Source organism: Budorcas taxicolor, chromosome 10, assembly GCF_023091745.1.
Source record: "Budorcas taxicolor isolate Tak-1 chromosome 10, Takin1.1, whole genome shotgun sequence".
Lineage (NCBI taxonomy): Eukaryota > Metazoa > Chordata > Mammalia > Artiodactyla > Bovidae > Budorcas > Budorcas taxicolor.
The window spans coordinates 98,720,948-98,739,797 of NC_068919.1; positions in this window are offsets into that span (position 1 = coordinate 98,720,948).

Here is an 18,850-nt window from a genome sequence, read left to right on the forward strand (position 1 = left end):
AGGAGGGCTTCTGGGAAGGCTTCTGCTTTTCATGACAGAAGGAGACGGATACACTGGAACAGCCCTTCCCCTTCTTCCCTTGATGTAACCGAGAGCGGCAGCGCTCTGTGGAGAAAGGCCAAGGAACCACAGCTCATTGACCCTCGATTTAACCCCGGTGCCTGCTTGCCTCTAGAAGTACTATTGTGTGAGAGAAATAAGCACATGCTTGTTTAAGCCACTGTTAACCAGGCATTCTGTTCCTTGCTGATGAGTGCATTTCTTATCGACACACACCAATGGGAAACCAGCTACAAAAGAACTGCATTCCCAGCAGAGCAATTCACCCGAAGGTCCATCTCTCCCGTGTTTCTGGAGGGCATCAAGGAGATCAGAACCCAAGGCAGCCTCTAGTCAAGGGGTTCATCCCATTGCCAGAGCAGGAAGCTAACTTTTCTATCCCCGTCCCACAGGATACGGTAAATGCCCAGGGTTAACGACCATTGTTTTTTGTTTCCCTTTTTCAAGTGAATGTTTTAGTGGCAGTTTTGGGGCTACTCTCATGGGTCCAGTGCTCTTGCCTGGAGAATCCCAGGGACAGAGGAGCCTGGTAGGAGGCCGTCTATGGGGTCGCACGGAGTCGGACACAACTGAAGCAACCTAGCAGTAGCAGCCCATGGTTCAGTGGTAAAGAATCCGCCTCAACACGACTGAGCAAGCATCCTATCTTTTATCCACTGGTGTCTATTGGTTATGTTGGTGGGTGGTTAACTATGGTATTTACTCAAAGGCTGCAGACCCTGAGGAGCCACATGAGATCTAATGGAGAGGAACACACATCACCAAGAAAGCCTAGAATTTCCGTAGATGCAGCAACTAGAAAAGACGTTGGTTGTCTCTCTGGAGAATGAGATGACTGACTTTACTGCTGCACACGAGCTGCTGCGCCCTGTAGGGCAGGGCGCCTTTGAAGCTGGGTTTACAGGCGAGTCGGTGTATGAGAGAGGCAGCCAAGGGGTGGATTACGGTCGGCATTTATTACTTTTGCATTTCCAGAATGCCTTGCCTTCCTCTGTTGGTGGTACCCAGATTTTTCTTTGGAGAACTAACCCTCCACTGCATTTTCGTGGGGCTGGTAGAAATAAAACCAACACAGAGGGAAAAGAGAGCAAGAGATAGAGACTTCTCATTGATGATCATCTGAGCTACTGGATCTAGTTGCCCTTGAACCTAACCTCGAACTTCGCAGTCATATAATGCAACAGATTCCCTTCTTGGTATCGGATAATTCGAATAGCATTTTTGTCATTTGCAGCAGAAAGAACCCTAATTACCTAATTATCCAGTTTCACGGCCTCCTTTAACTGCCTTGACCATTAGCAGCAGAGTAAGTAGATACTCTGCCAGTTTCCAGGCCTGAAGGGAGGTGTCTTCCACTCTCTGTCTCTGGGAACACGTGCTTTCGGAGTCCCGAGCTGTGATGTCAGATGTCTGCCTCTTCTGCCGGAGGGGACAAGCGAGAGCCCCTGAGACCGCAGTTACGGAAAGATGAATCCACCTGTGCTCACTTAGGCCCCAGACACGCGAGCGAACACTTCTCGGATCCTCTAGGCCAAAGCATGCCCCAGCGAAATACCAGCTGGAGCAGGATTGCCCCCCTAAGCACTCCTACAGATCATGAGCACCGTAAAGTGATTGCTATTTTGAGTCCCTGTGTTTTGGGGTTTTGGTCCCTATTGATAGCAGTTGATAACCGGAACAGAGCGGCCCCAGGCAGCGAAGGTTCTTGTGGAGAGAAGGGCAGAGAGGGGATCTTTGAGGAGTGAGGATGTCGACAACATAAGCTCCTCCTCGAAATAGTCACAGAACCAGAGATGGCAAGAAAGGAGTAATTAGAGGCTGCTCCCGCTCCCACGTTCGCTCCTTTGGGGAGGAGGCCCAGCAGCAGGTGTCCTGAAATGAGCAGAGTGAGCACGTGGGTTGTGGGGCAGCCCGAACTTCATCTGTCACTGTGAAGCTGGCCGGATGAACCCCAACCTGAGGCTTCGGCCATCCTGGGAGCTGGGCTGGGCAAGGCCTTTATTGGCCTATCTGAAAAACAGGACGCATTTTCCCCAGGGGCCCTGCAACTTGTAGCAGCGATCTGTAGCGGTTGGTAAGAGAAGGCGTGGGGTGGGATCAGACTCAGCTTGGCGTTCACAAGTAGGGACATCCTGTGCTCCGAGGGGATGCGGATTCTGACACACAGAGTGCTTTGGAATTCAGGCAAAGATGAGAAAAAAAAATATTCTTTCTACAAGACTATCAGAATGCCAAATTATTCATTCCTTCCACAGATATGAAGTGAGCCAGCACAGGGATTTATTAGCTCCCAAACGATTATGGGTTTTATTTTTTAAAGATTTCCTAACACAGCTATAGATACAAGTTGAAATAAACTGAGATGAAATGATAGGATACCTGGGATTTGCTTCAAATAATCCTGGGGTAGGGGAATATTGTAAGAGGTGCCGTGAATTGATCAGTTATTACAGCAAGGAGTTGGATACCTGGGCCTTCAGTGGACTCTGTTTTTGTCTGTGTTTGCAATCTTCCGTATTGAAGTTAACATGAAAGCTTCTGAGCAAGGCGTGTGTGGTTCACACGTGCTACCTGGAACGGCCAGGGGACTGGGGTGCTGTTGGAAGTGGCTTCTGTTCCCTCAGGCCTCCACAGGGCTCCCTGTGTCCATTACGGCCGCTCCAACCCAGATTCCCCAGTGGGATCTTCAGGAGATCCATCTGATTGCATCCCCACATTGCTTTAAGGAAAGGCCAAAGTCCACGTCCTCTCCAAGCCAGCAGAAGCCTGGCCTCCTTGCCCCCCAGCCTCCTCGCTCCTGGCCCCTGTGTGCCGGCTGCACTTGCCTTTTTCAAAGTCCTCGATTCCCCACTCTCCCTCTGGCCCCAGGAGCCTTGTTCACACTCTCTCATCTTCGGGGACACTCCGCTGCCCTCCTTCACTTACTGTGCTCAGTGAACGCCCCCTTCCTCTGTTGCTGGTTTCCGAGGGCACTTTCTCCACGTGGTAGGTAACATAATGCCCATCACCCCCCCACCAAAGACATCCAGGCCCTAACCTTCTGAGCCTGTGACTGTATGACCTGGCATGAAAATAGGAACTGTGCAGATATGGTGGAGTTAAGGGTGTAGAGCTGGAAAGATTATTCTTGGTTATCTGAGTGGGCCCAGTGTAGTCTCAAGGCTCCTTGAGATCCATCCAGTTGATCGACACGCTCGCAGTTGCCTATGTCCCCAGACAGGGTTATTTCCCACTGCAACTCATTAGGCTTCCTTTTTGGGTTACAAAAGTGAATTCCTAGGTGACACTGGCTTCAGGCATGGCGGGATCCAGGAATTCACGTGATGTTGTCCGTCTTGTCACTCTGTGCATCCATCCTGCTCTTTCCTTCTCTGCGTTGGCCTCATCCTCTTCTACCTTGGGTAGGATCTCTTCCCAGAGCAGGAAAAGAAGCTTGCAGTTTGAGATCAAAACTACAAGGAAAGGTCTTCAGTTTCAGATCCAAATGGATGAGATCGGGAAGAGGGGTTGCATGTGCAAGAGCACAGTGCGTTGGGAGATGGCAAGAGCTCAGTGCGGCTGCAGAAGAAGAATCCACGGAGATGAGACCGAGTGTGGAGGCAGAAAGGGGGTCTGAGGCCAAGGGCTGAAGGACCTGCAGACATTTGCACTTCAGCAAACCCTGGGTAACGGGAAGTTACTAAACGCTTTTTCTTCCGAGTAGGGGGGACATGATTGGATTTGCATTTTAAAGATTAATCAGGCCCCTGGGCTTCCGAGGTGATGCAGCGGTAAAGAACCCACCTGCCAATCCAGGAGACGCAGGTTCGATCCCTGGGTTGGGAAGATCCCCTGGAGGAGGAAATGGCAGCCCACTCCAGTGTCCTTGCCTGGAGAATCCCATGGACAGAGGAGCCTTGGCGGGCTGCGGTCCATGGGGTCGCAAAGGGCGGAGCACAACTGAGCAGGCGTGCATGCGCAGAGTCAGGGGCTGGACTGGAGGTGGGATGAGCCTGGATCGGGAAGAGTTGTGGCAGGGCCACTGTGAAGGTCCAGACCTGACATGGTGACAATGTGTAGCCCAGACATTGGTGATGGGGGGGTGAACAGGCCCAGACACATGAGGCTTGTTAGAATGTATCACGTTGGCCAAAAAGTTTGTTTGGGGTTTTTACGCAACTTCTTACTGAAAAACCCATATGAACTTTTTGCCCAACCTAGTATAATCAAGGGGCTCAGTGGCTGATTGCAAATGAGATCTCTGACTGAGCAACTGGGAAGTGACGGTTCTGTTATTGGAGGCTCAGGAGCTGACTCTCAATGACATTTTCCTTCTGTTGGCCAGCAGGGGAGTCCCACAAAGCAAGCATCTTTCCTTTCTCATCTTTGCAGAACTTCCACGTTGACCAGGGCGGAATCACAGTCACATTCACTGTGTAGTGTTTGCTTCATAAATGAGGGGCCACAGCATCGTCATTTGCTAAACGGCAGGACAAACGGACTGGGATGAAAGGGCTGGAATAAAGTCAGAGCTCATCGCCCTGGCCAACAAACCAGCTTGGTCTACAAGCCCCGGTCCTGCCCTCTCGCTGACGCCACCGGCACTCCCGGCCCCAGGAGTCTCTCACTCTTCTTCAGCTGCCGAATTCATGTCTTCCTCAGAGCCTGTAGAGTTACGATCACCTTTGCCGGTATGTTCTTCTCTGAGGATTTCAAGTAGCTTGCTCCTTCCCTTCAGTTCTCAGAGGGGTCATCCTGACTGCTCTAGAACAGCTCTGTTGGGCTGCACCTCACAGGCCTGCGAGGCCTTTGCTCACCCAGCTTGAAGGCCAAAGAAAGAGCCCAGAACGAGCAACACATCATCAGTGGTCTCCTGGACGGGGGGCTGCCACGTCCAAAGCAAGGTCCTGGAGTGACACCCCACCGTGTGCGTCAGAGGGGGGCAGGTGATGGAAGGGGAGATTCCCAGGTCCAGGGGAAAATGAAGTCAGGTGGGCTCCCTCACCACCCCTTTAATAAGTTACCACTAACTGGGGCTTAGGGCCAGTACGTGGGAAGGGCAGGTATGCATGCGGGGTAGAGGTGAACCAGGCCCTGGCCCAGAGGAGAGGTCCAGAGGGCAAGAGAGCAGCCATCGTGAGTAGCCTGACCACACACCTCAAATCCAGCACTTTATCCTCTTTCATCAGTCTCTTTTTTTTCATAGCAGTAATTAATCTTGTCCCATCACTTCATGGGAAATAGATGGGGAAACAGTGGAAACAGTGTCAGACTTTATCTTTTTGGGCTCCAAAATCACTGCAGATGGTGACTGCAGCCATGAAATTTAAAGACACTTACTCCTTGGAAGGAAAGTTATGATCAACCTAGATAGCATATTCAAAAGCAGAGACATTACTTTGCCAACAAAGGTCCATCTAGTCAAGGCTATGGTTTTTCCAGTGGTCATGTATGGATGTGAGAGTTGGACTGTGAAGAAAGCTGAGCCCTGAATGATGCTTTTGAACTGTGGTGTTGGAGAAGACTCTTGAGAGTCCCTTGGATTGCAAGGAGATCCAACCAGTCCATTCTGAAGGAGTCAGCCCTGGGATTTCTTTGGAAGGAATGATGCTGAAGCTGAAACTCCAATACTTTGGCCACCTCATGTGAAGAGTTGACTCATTGGAAAAGACTCTGATGCTGGGAGGGATTGGGGGCAGGAGGAGAAGGGGATGACAGAGGATGAGATGGCTGGATGGCATCACCGACTCAATGGATGTCAGTTTGAGTGAACTCCGGGAGTTGGTGATGGACAGGGAGGCCTGGCATGCTGCAATTTATGGGGTTGCAAAGAGTTGGACACGACTGAGCAACTGAACTGAACTGAATCAATCTTGAGATAATATTAATATAATACTATATAATATGAGGAGAAGGAAATGGCACCCCACTCCAGTGTTCTTGCATGGAAAATTTCATGGATGGAAGAGTCTAGTGGGCTACAGCCCATGGGGTCACAAAGAGTCAGACATGACTGAGCGACTTCACTTTCTTTCTTTCTATAGTTCCTTTGGAGAAGGAAATAGCAACCCACTCCAGTGTTCTTGTCTGGAGAATCCCATGGACAGAGGGGCCTGGTGGGCTACAGTCTATGGGGTTGCAAAGAGCCGGACCCGACTAAGCAACTAAGTAGTGCACTTATAATATGAAATACTACATTAATATCACCGAACGTTGCATGTAATATATTATCATTGTTTAGTCACTAAGTCGTAGCCACCTTTCTGTGACCCCATGGACTGTGTAGCCCACCAGGCTCCTCTGTGCATGGGATTTCCTAGGCAAGAGTACTGGAGTGGGTTGCCATTTCCTTCTCCAGGGGATCTTCCCGCCCAGAGATCGAGCCTGTGTCTCCTGCATTTGCAGGCAGATTCTTTGCCAATGAAGCCCCCAGGGAGTAGAGGAAGCCTGTGTTATATGTTAACATCATCAATATATTATATAGAATGTATGCATTGATATATGTTATGTTAGTAATTGCATCTTCTGTTAATTCATTATGTCTCTCTCACTACCTTATGAGACTCGTGAGAGCAAGGACCTCCCGTCTCCTGCTGTATTTTCAGGACTGGAAAAGAACCTAGCACACAGAAGAAGCAATGAAATGTTTGGCTCACACAAGAGAAGGAAGATTGACCCCTGAGAGATGGTGATCTCTAAGATGTCTTTCAATAGCTTTCTAATTTTTTCATGCCTCCCACAATGCTTTACACCGAGGAAGTCTTCATATTTTTGTAAAGTTGACTGAATGCTAAATTCTGGGCATTAAAAAATTTAAGTGAAATGTATGAGCTTGCTTTTGCTGCCTGAGAGGATGTTGCTGTTTCTTTTTATTTCCAAATAGCAGCTTTCCTCCTGACTCTGCAGGAGATACCTTAAGAATGTATTGGAAAGCCTGGTGGAGCCACCTTGCATTTCCTGCCTCTGTAACTGGGCCTATGGCCCACGGGTGGTGGCTGAGGCCGGAGGCGGGTGGGGCGGGGGGCTGGGGAAGCAGGTGGACTTGGCAGGAGTGGCTGGCTATCCGTCCAGGCCTCAGACAGCTGGAGCCGAGTGTCTGTCTTAACATTCATGCCTGTGTCAACACGGCAGCCACCCTCCTCAGACTCTCATTACCATTTTCATTACCTTCCCCGCTTTACATGGGCACGTGACCTTTTCTGACCGATCTCAATCCATAAATCCACCCCGAGTGTCTCAGACTGGCTTATCACTCCAGCTGCTGCCCGATTTTGTCAACCTTTAGCAAGAGCTTGGCAGCAACCACCAGCACAGTTTCCCTATTAAGCAGATCTTCCTGGAGTAATGGTACCAAGAGGTCACAGTGTGGACCTTGGGGGCAGCCAGACTTGAAGGAGGATCTTGATGCCTTGACTTTCTGTGTAACTTTGGCTGAAGGCAACACCCTTCCCATTCCCGTTCCCGTCAAAACATAATAGGTAAAAATATGATTATCTTACAAGTATATAGTGAACTCAGGTCAGAGGTTTATGTAACTCATTGTGATAGTTAATTTGATGTGTCAACTTGACTGAATCTCAGGATACCCAGAAATCTGGTTAAATATTATTTCTGGGTGTGTCTGTGATGGTGTTTCCAAAACAGGTTAGCAATTGAATCAGTGGACTGAGTAAAGTGATGGTCCTTCCCAAATTGGGTGGGTGGTCTTCATTCCATCCCCCGAGGGCTTGAATAGAAAAAGGCCAGAGGAAGAGAGGATTCTCCCCTTCTCTCTCTCTGCCTGAGTGGTTGAGATGGGACAGTGACCTTTTTTAGCCTTTGGCACTGGTGATTCTCAGGGCTTCAGATAAGGACTGGAATTCACACCACTGACTCCAGCTTCTAGGTGTTCAAACTGCATCACCAGCTTTCTTGAGTCTCAAGCCTGAAGATGACAGAGCGTTGGACTTCTCCACTTCCAAAGTCACATGAACAAATTCTTCATGATAAATCTCATTCTTTCTCTCTTTATCTATATATATTCCGTGGGTTCTGTTTCTTGGGAGAACACTGATTAATATATTTATTAAGGAGGAAATCTGCAGGATGGCTGATTCAAAGAGTATTCAAAACCATATACTTATTCAAGATATATAGGAACAGATATCTTGCTCCTTGGAAGGAAAGCTGTGACAAACCTAAACAGCATATTGGAAAACAAAGACATCACTTTGCTGACAAAGATCCGTATAGTCAGTGATGGTTTCTCCAGTAGTCATATAAAGATGTGAGAGTTGGACCATAAAGAAGGCTGAGCACCAAAGAATTGATGCTTTTGAACTGTGGTGCTGGAGAAGACTCTTGAAAGCCCCTTGGGCTGCAAGGATATCAAACCAGTCAATCCTAAAAGAAATCAACCCTGAATACTTATTTGTAAGGACTGATGCTGAAGCTGAAACTCCAATACTTTGGCCACCTGATGCAAAGAGCTGACCCATTGCAAAATACCCTGAAGCTGGGAAAGATTGAAGACAGCAGGAGAGGAGGGTAGCAGAGGATGAGATGGTTAAATAGCATCACTAACTCAATGGACATGAGTTTGCTGCAGTCCATGGGGTTGTAGAGTCGGATATGACTTAGCAACTGAACAACGACAGCACTTGGTCTATCGGGAAAAGAATGCTGAAATAAAACTGCTACATTAGATATAAAACTATCCAATGTTCTCCAGGGAAGCAAATCTGTAATCTTTGGGGCTATTTTTTTATAGGACAGTAATAACTTAAATCTCTACTGAACAAAATTATTTGCAGTTTATCAATCTTTCCTCAAGCTAACATAGAACTCTGCAGAGTCTAGGGCCTGATTAATAGTGCATGAAACAAAGATACGTTTTTCTAGAGAATTAGTAATCCTTGGGAGTATATGCTGGACAATGCCCCAATATGATATTAAAAGATATGCAACATTCTTTATCTTTTTCCAAGTTGTGAATAATTTTTCTTAACGGTTTTTTCATGTAAAATGTTGTCTCAAGACAAATTGCAGAGTATAGAGGTGATAATATACTGACCCACATATTAAAGAAAGGCTTTTCTTTCTTGGTCAGCTAGACTGATAGTTTGCCAAGCTATTGCCAGTTATTAATTTATTATCATGCATCAATAACATCATTGGGCAGAGAGGTGTCCTCGTCCACCCTTCAAGACTCGGAAGCACAACGTGTCCTCGTTGTCTCTCCAACCCTGAGGATTGGAAGTTGCTTCCTGCTGTTTCTCTCGGAGTTACCTCAACGTTCTCTTTTAGCTTTATCCTCCCTTCAACATTTGTTTAACAAATTCAGTATATAATATTCTCTGTTGAAATAATGAACCTGTTTTTCCATGTTTTTGGCTTGACTTTGTTACAGGTAGAGAAGGGATACATATTTCCAGGTGATAAGGAAGTGTCTGTTTAAAAATATAATTCCTAAAATTACATTAATTATTATGTTCAGAACTATTACTATTACTAGAAAGCATTCGCTGGGTTTTTTCCACAAACACACTCTCCAACTACTTCGCGTACGTTATCTCATTTAACCCTCAGAGCAATCTTGCGAGCTATTTGAATACTCTGGCCCTCACTTTAAAGATGGAGAAACTAAAGTCCAGAGAGGCTAAGTGGCCCCTCCAAGACCCCGCCAGTAAACGTGGCCTGGCCTTCAAGTCCAGGCTGCTCGTATTCATTCTCCTTTGTCAACTGTGACAGGAGTCGTGGGTCCTATTTGTGTTGTGATGGAATAAAAGGGCAGGTTTTTCACCATGAAAAATAAACAGGGGAAACCTACGCATGGTAAGAACATTCAGCAAGAACCACTGGGGACCCAGGGATAGAAGACGTGTGTCCCTGCATGGCGGAATTGTTCAGGACCATGGACAGTGGCGGGAGCGCTCCTTTGGCTTTGACCACCAAGACATGCAAGATACGCTTCTCACTACACACTGCCCCATACTGCGCCCCAGGCTGTGCTCTGGGCCTGCCTGGTTAAGGGGGTGAAGGGGTCTTCCGACTGCCGAGCTGTGCAACCCAGTGGAGGGCTGTGACTCCCCTGAAGAAGGGACACTTTTTAAAGGGTCTCTCACTGAAGCCCTATGAGCTTTATTTAGTGGCCCTGTCACCATAGGTCATGGTCAAAAAGTTTAGAAACACTTCTAAGATTCAGTAGCTGTGAGCCAGAGTAAGACCCAGGCAAGCTGAGTCTGGGAGAGAAAAGGAGGGAGTGGAAATACTGGGGAGCTTGGAAGGCAAATGTCAGAGAGAGCTTTGGGAAGCATGAGCATGTTCGGTGCTTGAGAAGAAAGGAGGGCACCAAAGGGAGAAGGATCCTTACTGAAGGCGAATTTCTCATATCTGATGGTTTTCCCTAAAGCTGGCCCAAACCTCAGAGCTGAGACCCTAAAGGGAGACAAGGATTTGCAATTAGAAGACCTGGGTTAAATTCCTGGCTCCACAGATGCTCGACTTTGAGCTTGAAGGCAGAAGTCGCATTTAGTCCGTCTTTACGTCCTTGGCTCCCGGCACCATACTCATGGAGATTGTGTACTGAGCTGAACTATGTACAAATTCTATACAGTCTTAAGCCTTTCCCTCCAGAAAAGCCTGAGATTGCTTCATTACCTGCAAAGTAGGGCCCTGTTGTCTTGAAAGAGTTATTATGAGGATCTAATGAAATAATCAAGTTGTTCCTTGTATAGTTTTAATAGTGTAAATTGACTGGTCTCTGTATTTGTCTCTGCAGACAAGGATATACTGCAGAATCCACAGGAAAGTGTCTTTGGAAGTGGCAACAGATTTGAAAAACAGATTTCATACAAATGCTACAGCAAAAGAAGATCCAAGAGGTATTTTTATAATAAAGTGGTGCAAACATTCCACTTTATAAACACTTTGTTCAACTTAGTAAACGCAGCCTTTACATCTCCGGAAGGAACATTGTCTCCTGCTAAATTTTTGTTTATAAAAAACAAAACAAAACAGTAGTTGACGCTTCTTTAAATCCACACTCAAAACAAACCCACCAGGTGAACTCCACCTGGAGCAGCAGCCCCTTGATCTGCAAATTCAGGCCAAGATATTAACAAGATGCAGAAGTTATTTGGAAACTACGCAGTGATGTTGAGGCTGTGGCAGACGACGAGGAAATAAAGTGGGGGTGCAGGCGGGAAGGGAGAGAGCCAAGAGAAAGATCGAAGGCTTTCCAAGCCCATGCAAATTTAGAAGCTTTTCCATATCAGGACACCTGCTGTTTAAGACTAAAATAACCACTTTGAGGCTTGAAATAGATGAGCGCCGAAGTGACATGACTGGTGTCACTCTGAAAGACACTGATCCATCAGGGTGATTTTTTCACAACATTCTTTCCAAAGATGCAAATGTTATTTGTTTCAAACGAGGAAAGGAACAACACCCGTCTAAGTCACACTTCCCCAGCTATTCTTTTTACAGCATAAATTAATGATCTCGCGGTTTGCACTGACAGATACTCAGAGGTGTTTAATCAGCTGTCTCTGACAAAACACGGTATTTTTTTTTTTAGGCTGGCGCATTTACAAATAAAGAAAAAACAGCCTGTAATCCCTCATAAAGAGGAGCCATGGGTTCAGCTCTGTTTGAAGGAATGACATTATCTTGAGCACTTGCTCATGAATGCACAAACAGGGCACAGCTTGGGAAGTTCAGGTACGTGCGGAGCATAAATATTGGATGGGATACATTAGGCAGGGCCCACAAGGAAGGGCATCTCATCCTTTCTCTCCCAGGTGAAAGGAGGGAGGGGATGATGCCGTAACCACAGCAAGAGCTCGCCTCCTGGTTTCTGATTAGTCTGGGTCATGGGGACAGGGGGCCTGCAGCCTGCCGAGGAAGCAGGGGTCGGCGGGGATGGAGGCAATGAGGTAGACCTTCCATTGAGCAAGGGGGCAGCTGTGCGTGCGAGAGTCAGATCATTACTATCTGCCCTGATTGCTGCCTCCTTGGAAGCAGGAGGACAACGATGCTTGAAAGCATAATGTCTCCTTGACTTGGGCCTAGACAGAACTGGCAGTCTGTGCACAAATGCGGCAACTGCTGAATGCCCACTGTGTGCTGCAGCTGCAGGCACGAAGGCGAGGAAGAGACTCCTGCCCTGGAGGGGCGGGCTCGCTGTCTCAGCCTGCCAGAGACAGTCGGGGCTCTTGGTGGCAACAGAACCCAGTTCTCGATAAACCAAGCAGGAAAAGGATTTATTAAAAGACCATCTGTAAAACAGACAGCGAGTGGGAAGCTCCTGTTAGCACACGGAGCTCAGCCTGATGCCCGGTGACGACCTAGAGGGTTGGAAGAGGAGAGGGGTGGGAGGGGGTTCAGAAGGGAGGGGGCACATGTTTACTTATGGCTGATTCACACTGTTGTACATTGTAAAGCAATTATCCTCCAATTAAAGACAAACTACAGGGGACTTCCCTGCTGGTCCAGTGGTGAAGAATCTGCCTTCCAATGCAGGGGATGAAGGTTCGATCCCTGGTCTGGGAACTAAGGTCCCACATGCCGTGGTGCAACTAAGCCCATACCCCACAACTACTGACTCTGCAACAAGCAACTATGACCCAATGCAGTTAAACACATATTTTTAAAAAATAAAAATAAATAAAACTTAAAAAACTATCTTAAAAAATAGATAACTAATAAGGACCTAACGTACAGCACAGGGTACTCTACCCAGTATTCTGTAATGGCCTACATGGGGAAATAATCTAAAAAAGAGTTGTTCAGTCGCTCAGTCGTGTCCAACTCCTTTCGACCGCATGGACTGCAGCACACCAGGCTTCCCTTTCCTTCTCTATCTCCTGGAGTTTGCTCAAACTCATGTCCATTGAGTCAGTGATGCCATCTAACCATCTCATCCTCTGTCATCCCCTTCTCCTCCTGCCTTCAATCTTTCCCAGCATCAGAGTCTTTCCAATGAGTCAGTTATTCGCATCAGGAGGCCAAAGTACTGCAGCTTCAGCATCCATCCTTCCAATGAGTAGTCAGGGTTGATTTCCTTGAGGATTGACTGGCTGGATCTCCTCGCAGTGCAAGGGACTCTCAAGAGTCTTCTCCAGCACCAAACTGATGTTTGAAAGCATCAATATGTGTATGTACAACTGATCCACTTTGCCGCACAGCAGACACTAACGCAGCACTGTGAAGCAGCTATCCTGCAATAAAAGTTAATTTTAACAGTGAGGAGAGAAGGATACTTCAGGGCTTGCATAACAGGCCAGAGACTCAGACTGAGGCTCAGAAGCATGCCCGGGGTTTGTACCACTGCTACTAGGGACACAAGACCCCAGTTCCGGCCTCTAAAGCGTCCGCCCCTGCTGCAACCACGCCTGTCAGCTGGGGTCCCCAGGGGCTCTGCCTCTTTGGGCCACATGTTTCTGAGTCAAGCTGAAGATGAACATCCAACTGGAAAAGACAGGTCAGGAGCCCCTGTTTCAGTGAAAGGAAGCTGGGAGGGCGGGAAAATGGCATTTTCTGTTCCGACAGGGGACGGTAGGCTTCTAAGAAGTGGAAGACGCCCCAAGTGTGGGAAGAAGGTTCAGATGCTAGGTGATCAAGAACAGAGACAGAGGTCCACTGCAGAGCAATGCGGTGTGTGTTTCGGGATATTAAGGCAGGGCTCCATTTGGCCATGCACAGAGAGTTCCAGGAATAGTAAGTAGGGCGGAGGGGAACCGAGGCTGACTGCTGCTGGGAAGCGCCTTCCCGGAGGAACAAACACATTCTGGGTGAGGAGTGAGAGTGATCCCCAGGACACAGGAGGGCGGGGTCTGAGACAGGGAAGAGCCCAGGGGCCAGTCTCCATAGTGGGGAGGGTGCGCTGGGCATTGATGAGCTGGGGTCTTACACAGGAACATGGGGGAACTCAGAGACATGGCAGAAACGTGCGCTTCTGAAGGGCAGCTTTGGCAGCAAGGTGAGGGTGGGTGGGCTGCTCAGGTGGCTCAGTGGGAAAGAATCTGCCTGCAGTGCAGGAGACACGAGCTCGATCCCTGGCTGGGGAAGATCCCCTGGAGCAGGAAATGGCGCCCCGATCCAGTATCCTTGCCTGGAAAATCCCGTGGACAGAGGAGCCTGGCGGGCTGCAGTCATGGGGTCACAGAGAGTCGGGCACGACAGAACGACCAAGCACATGGGGGTAGGCTGAGGCAGGCAAGCCTAAACGCAGGGACGCCATCGCCAAACATGAGGCAGTGGAGACTTGCGCTGCAGTGGGAAGGGCTGGGTAGGTTTGGGACACAGCTGTGAAGCCAAAGAGGAAAAATGGATTCCCGAGCAGCCGTGAGGCTTCCCCGGTGGCCCAGGGGTAAAGAGCCCGCCTGCAGACGCAGGAGCCGCAGGAGCCGCAGGAGATGCGAGTTCCATCCCTCGATCAGAAAGGTTCCCCGGAGAAGGAGATGGCCACCCACTCTAGTATTGACAGGAATATTCTACGGGCAGAGGAGCCTGGTGGGTCCATAGGGTCAGGAAGAGTTGGGCACGACTGGGTGACTGAGCATGCACACAGGCGCAAGGAGCTGTGGAGGGCAAGGGGGGCCCACGACTGCTGTGAGCCCAAGGAGCTGCGGAGGGCAAGGGGGGCCCACAACTGCTGTGAGCCCAAGGAGCTGTGGAGGGCGAGGGGGGCCCACGACCGCTGTGAGCCCAAGGAGCTGTGGAGGGTGAGGGGGGCCCACGACCGCTGTGAGCCCAAGGAGCTGTGGAGGGCAAGGGCCCACGACTGCTGTGAGCCCAAGGAGCTGTGGAGGGCGAGGGCCCCACGACTGCTGTGAGCCCAAGGAGCTATGGAGGGCGAGGGGGGCCCACGACCGCTGTGAGCCCAAGGAGCTGTGGAGGGCGAGGGCCCACGACTGCTCTGAGCCCAGGTGGCTGGGTGGGGAACTGGTCGCGCCACTGACCGAGGGAGAGAGGAAGAGGAGGCCGTTTGGGAAAAGGGACAGAAGAGACACGGGCTTGGACAGGCTGCTTGCGGTGTGCCTGTGGAGTACCCAAGAAGTCAAGCCAGCAATCAGAGGCGTGGGTCAGATTTGGGAGAACAAGGAGGGCAGACATCCGATCTGACCTGTTGTCTGGTAGTCAAGACTACGGGGGGCCAGGAACTTGTCCAAGTCAAGCAGGTGGTGGGGAAAGACAGGAACGGAGTCCTTGGGAACAGAAGCCTGTGTTCAGGGACCTGGGAAGGAGCCGGCCGCCCCGGGGCTGCGTGTTCCCTGGGATTCCTCGGAGCCGAGAGGACAAGCAGGAGCCAGAGGGGAAAGGCCTCTTTGGGGATCAGAGTCCCAGAGGCCGGGGCACCTCTGAAAGCACTTCCCTCTGATGGGGGAGCGTGCGGACCCATGGGCTGCAGAGGAAGCGGGTGAGGAGGGGGCAGAAAGCAGGAGCCGCCTCTGCGAGGAGCTTGGCAGGGGAGCTGGAGCGGGGAGGGGCTGGCTGGGGGCGAGTGTCACAGAGGGCTTGCTTTGAGGCTGTGAAGGGGGACAGGGAACAGCAGTTTACAGGTGCAGGGAGCTCAGCCAGTAAAGGGGCCACGTGGAGATTTAGGCGAGAGAGTGCGTACTCGCTGGAGCCAAGTCACAGATAAAGCAGGGGGCGCCCGGGGGGGAGGAATCCGCCTTGGCAAACGGAGGTTCATCTTGGCCTCTGAGACAGGTGAGGGGTAGGCAGCAAAGGCGCCAATAAAGACAGACGTCTGAGGAGGTTATCCAGGCAAAGGCCAGGCTGCTGTAACAAAGGGACCCCGGGATCCAGTGACTCAAAGGCAGGACTGAATCTTCCATCACCTGCCCATCCAGAGAGAGTGGGGAGAGACCCGGCCAGCAAGGCAGCGTGGCCATCCTCAACACGAGATCCAAGGTCATCCTCAGGCCTTGGGAAGAAAAGGGACAAGCCAGCTCTTTAAGGAAATGACCAGCCCACGCCGGTTTTCTCATCTCCTATTAGAAAGAACTTAGAGGGACTTCCTTGGCCGTACAATGGTTAAGACTCCTGGCTTCCGCTGTGGGGGGTGGGGCGGGGACTCAGGTTTGATCCCTGGTCAGGGGAACTAACCTGCGTGCTGAGGGGTGCAGACAAATAAGAGAAAAGCAGACGCATGGCCACACTGACTGCAGAGAGTCTGGGAAAGGTGGTCTCTCACTGAGCAGCCGTGCGTCCTGGAAAATGAGTTTGAGGGAATGACCGCGGGAGAGGAGGAAGTTGAGGGATTCCATGGTGAAGAGCCTCTCATATTCTCCCTGAGCTGCTTAGAGGGAAAGAACGGGACGGACTGGTGAAGTGAGGATAGCTGGAGCGCCTGGCACAGCCAGGGAGGGAGGTGAAGGACAGGAGGACCAGGAGTCATCCCAAGTCCCGCTGGCGAGCGCTGGCGAGCTGCCGCGTGGGGGTGGCCGTCCGTGTCTCCGCAGCTTTGGCAGAGGGCAGGCTGTCGCGCTGATCCAGACGCGGGGGTGTGACAGCAAGAAATAGACTTAGAAAAGAGATGAGAATCCAATTCTACAGAATCCATCTGGAAATAGAAGTCAAGGTCAGTGCAGTGTGGAGGCCCTGTAACAGGTGGGACAGCAGGCTCGCGCCCCGCCTGGGGTGACAGTGTGTGTCCAGCGGGGATTTCTGGCATATGGGCTGCAGTTCGAGGCTGGAGGGGGAAGCGAGTGGGGCTAGGGTGTGTGTGAGGGACGGAGTAACAAGCAACTCAGGGTCTCTTGGGGACTGAAGAGGTACACAGCTCTAGAGAGAAGGGTTTCAGAAAGACCCCATCCAGGGACTGTTTAAGGTGTGGGCTTTGAAAGCTTTAGACTTTGAAAGCAATTCACAGAGCACCGAGGACAAGATGAAGGGGAGAAGTGAGAGAAGCGGAGGCTACTGAGGTCGAGGCCGACTGGGAGGCCGGGGAACTGGGTGGTTAGCGCCTTCCAGGATGCTGGTGTGGACAGGAGAGGGAGCCCCAGGAGCCAGAGGCTGAAGGATGGGAGGGGCAGCCAGGAGACCAGGGGAGAGCTGGGGGGGAGGGGGGAGCCGGCGGGGGGAGAAGCTTCCACAAGAGCAGGAGCTGCTCTGCCATGTGGACCCCCGAATGGAAGGCTGGGCCCCCTCCAGGACCCGAGTCCTGTGAGACCTGGGCAAATGGCCCTTCTGCTCATTATTAGAGGTTTGCAGCAGGAAAAGCCTGTGGGTACCCAAGGAGGAGAAGGGGACGACAGAGGATGAGATGGTTGGGTGCCATCACCGACTCACTGGACGTTGAGTCTGAGTAAGCTCCGGGAGTTGGTGAGGGACAGGAAGGTCTGGCCTGCTGCAGTCCATGGGGTTGTAGAGTCGGACACGACTGAGCGACTGGACTGAACTGAACTGAGGCACAAGACAAAGACGCTGAGGATGCAGAGGCGTGTGCTGTTCACCACAGAACATGGCCAGGGACTTCCCTGCAGGTCCATTGGTTAAGAATCCGTCTGCCAGTGCCAGAGACACGGGTTCAACCCCTGGTCCGGGAAGATCCCATGTGTCATGGAGCAACTAAACCCGTGCACCGGAGCTGCGGAGTACGGTCTCCAGTGCACAGGCCCGAGGTCCAAAGCCAGAGAAGGCGCCGCGGTGAGGAGCCTGTGGCTCACAGCTGGAGACCGGCCCCGCCCTGCAATCTGAGAGAGCCTGGCACGGCCGTGAAGACCCGGGCGCCCAAAGATAAAGAAAAGAAAACGGCCAAGTGGAGCGACTCCTCATAGTGATGGCGGGGACAGGCGCTCACGGGGACGTGGGCCACAGGGAGTTCAGGATGGCTGCGGGGGAGCCAGCCCGACAGGCGTGCGGGGCCCGGCTGGACGCGGGGCCTTGGGGCTCCCGGCAGGACTACCGTCCGCCCGAGGCCCGGCCGTGCGTGGACTCTGCCGTCCGCCCGAGGCCCGGCCGAGCGTGGACTCCGCTTTGAGGGGCTGACGCGGTTCTGTGAGAGCCGCCAGGCCCACCCTGGCCATGTGCTGTCAGAGCCTGGGGCGGGTGGGGTCGCTGTCTCTACAGCGGAGAGCGAGCTGGGCTCACGGCAGGCACTCAGGGTCCAGGCTGACGTGGGCAGTCTACGCCTGCAGTCCCCCAGGCCTCCACCTGCTACTCCTCTTTGAAATACGACTTTCTAGCCCCACTTCAAGGACAACTTCTTCACACAGGGGGCCTTCAGCCATTCCTAACAGAGGCCGCTGTACTAACGGGACAGACACCCCCCCACACACAGGCATAGTCACAGCAGATGCGAACACACAGAGAGTCTGTGCCCGAGTCTACAGCACGGCGCCGACACGCACATCCCTGTTTCCCGTCATCAGTGACGGTTTCAGTAACCTTAACCTCACCTTTTATTGCTCACGAGAGTACCTTGATGCAAGCTGCTGGATCTCAGGCTTTCAGAAGGTATAAACGTATGTGAGCCTCACCCATTCCCTGGAGGATAAGGACAGGCTCCTGGGCCTGCTCCTCATGCCACTGCCTTCGTGTGAATAACAAAAGGATGCTGATTTCCGTTTAAGGGGATCCCTAAAGGACCCTGGCTTGTTTTGCAAATCATAGAATGAGAATATTTCGAGCTGGCAGAGTCCTTGAGAATTGCCTTCTTGTCCAGTCTAATATCCTGATCCCACTTGATTCCTCTTTGCACGGGGTGCATGTTTGAGCATCACCCACGGATTGTCTTAAATTCCGTCTTCCTATTGGGTGAATCTAGCTTATATCATCAACAACAACAACAACAAAAAGCCAGTTTGGGCCAAGATACTTGCAC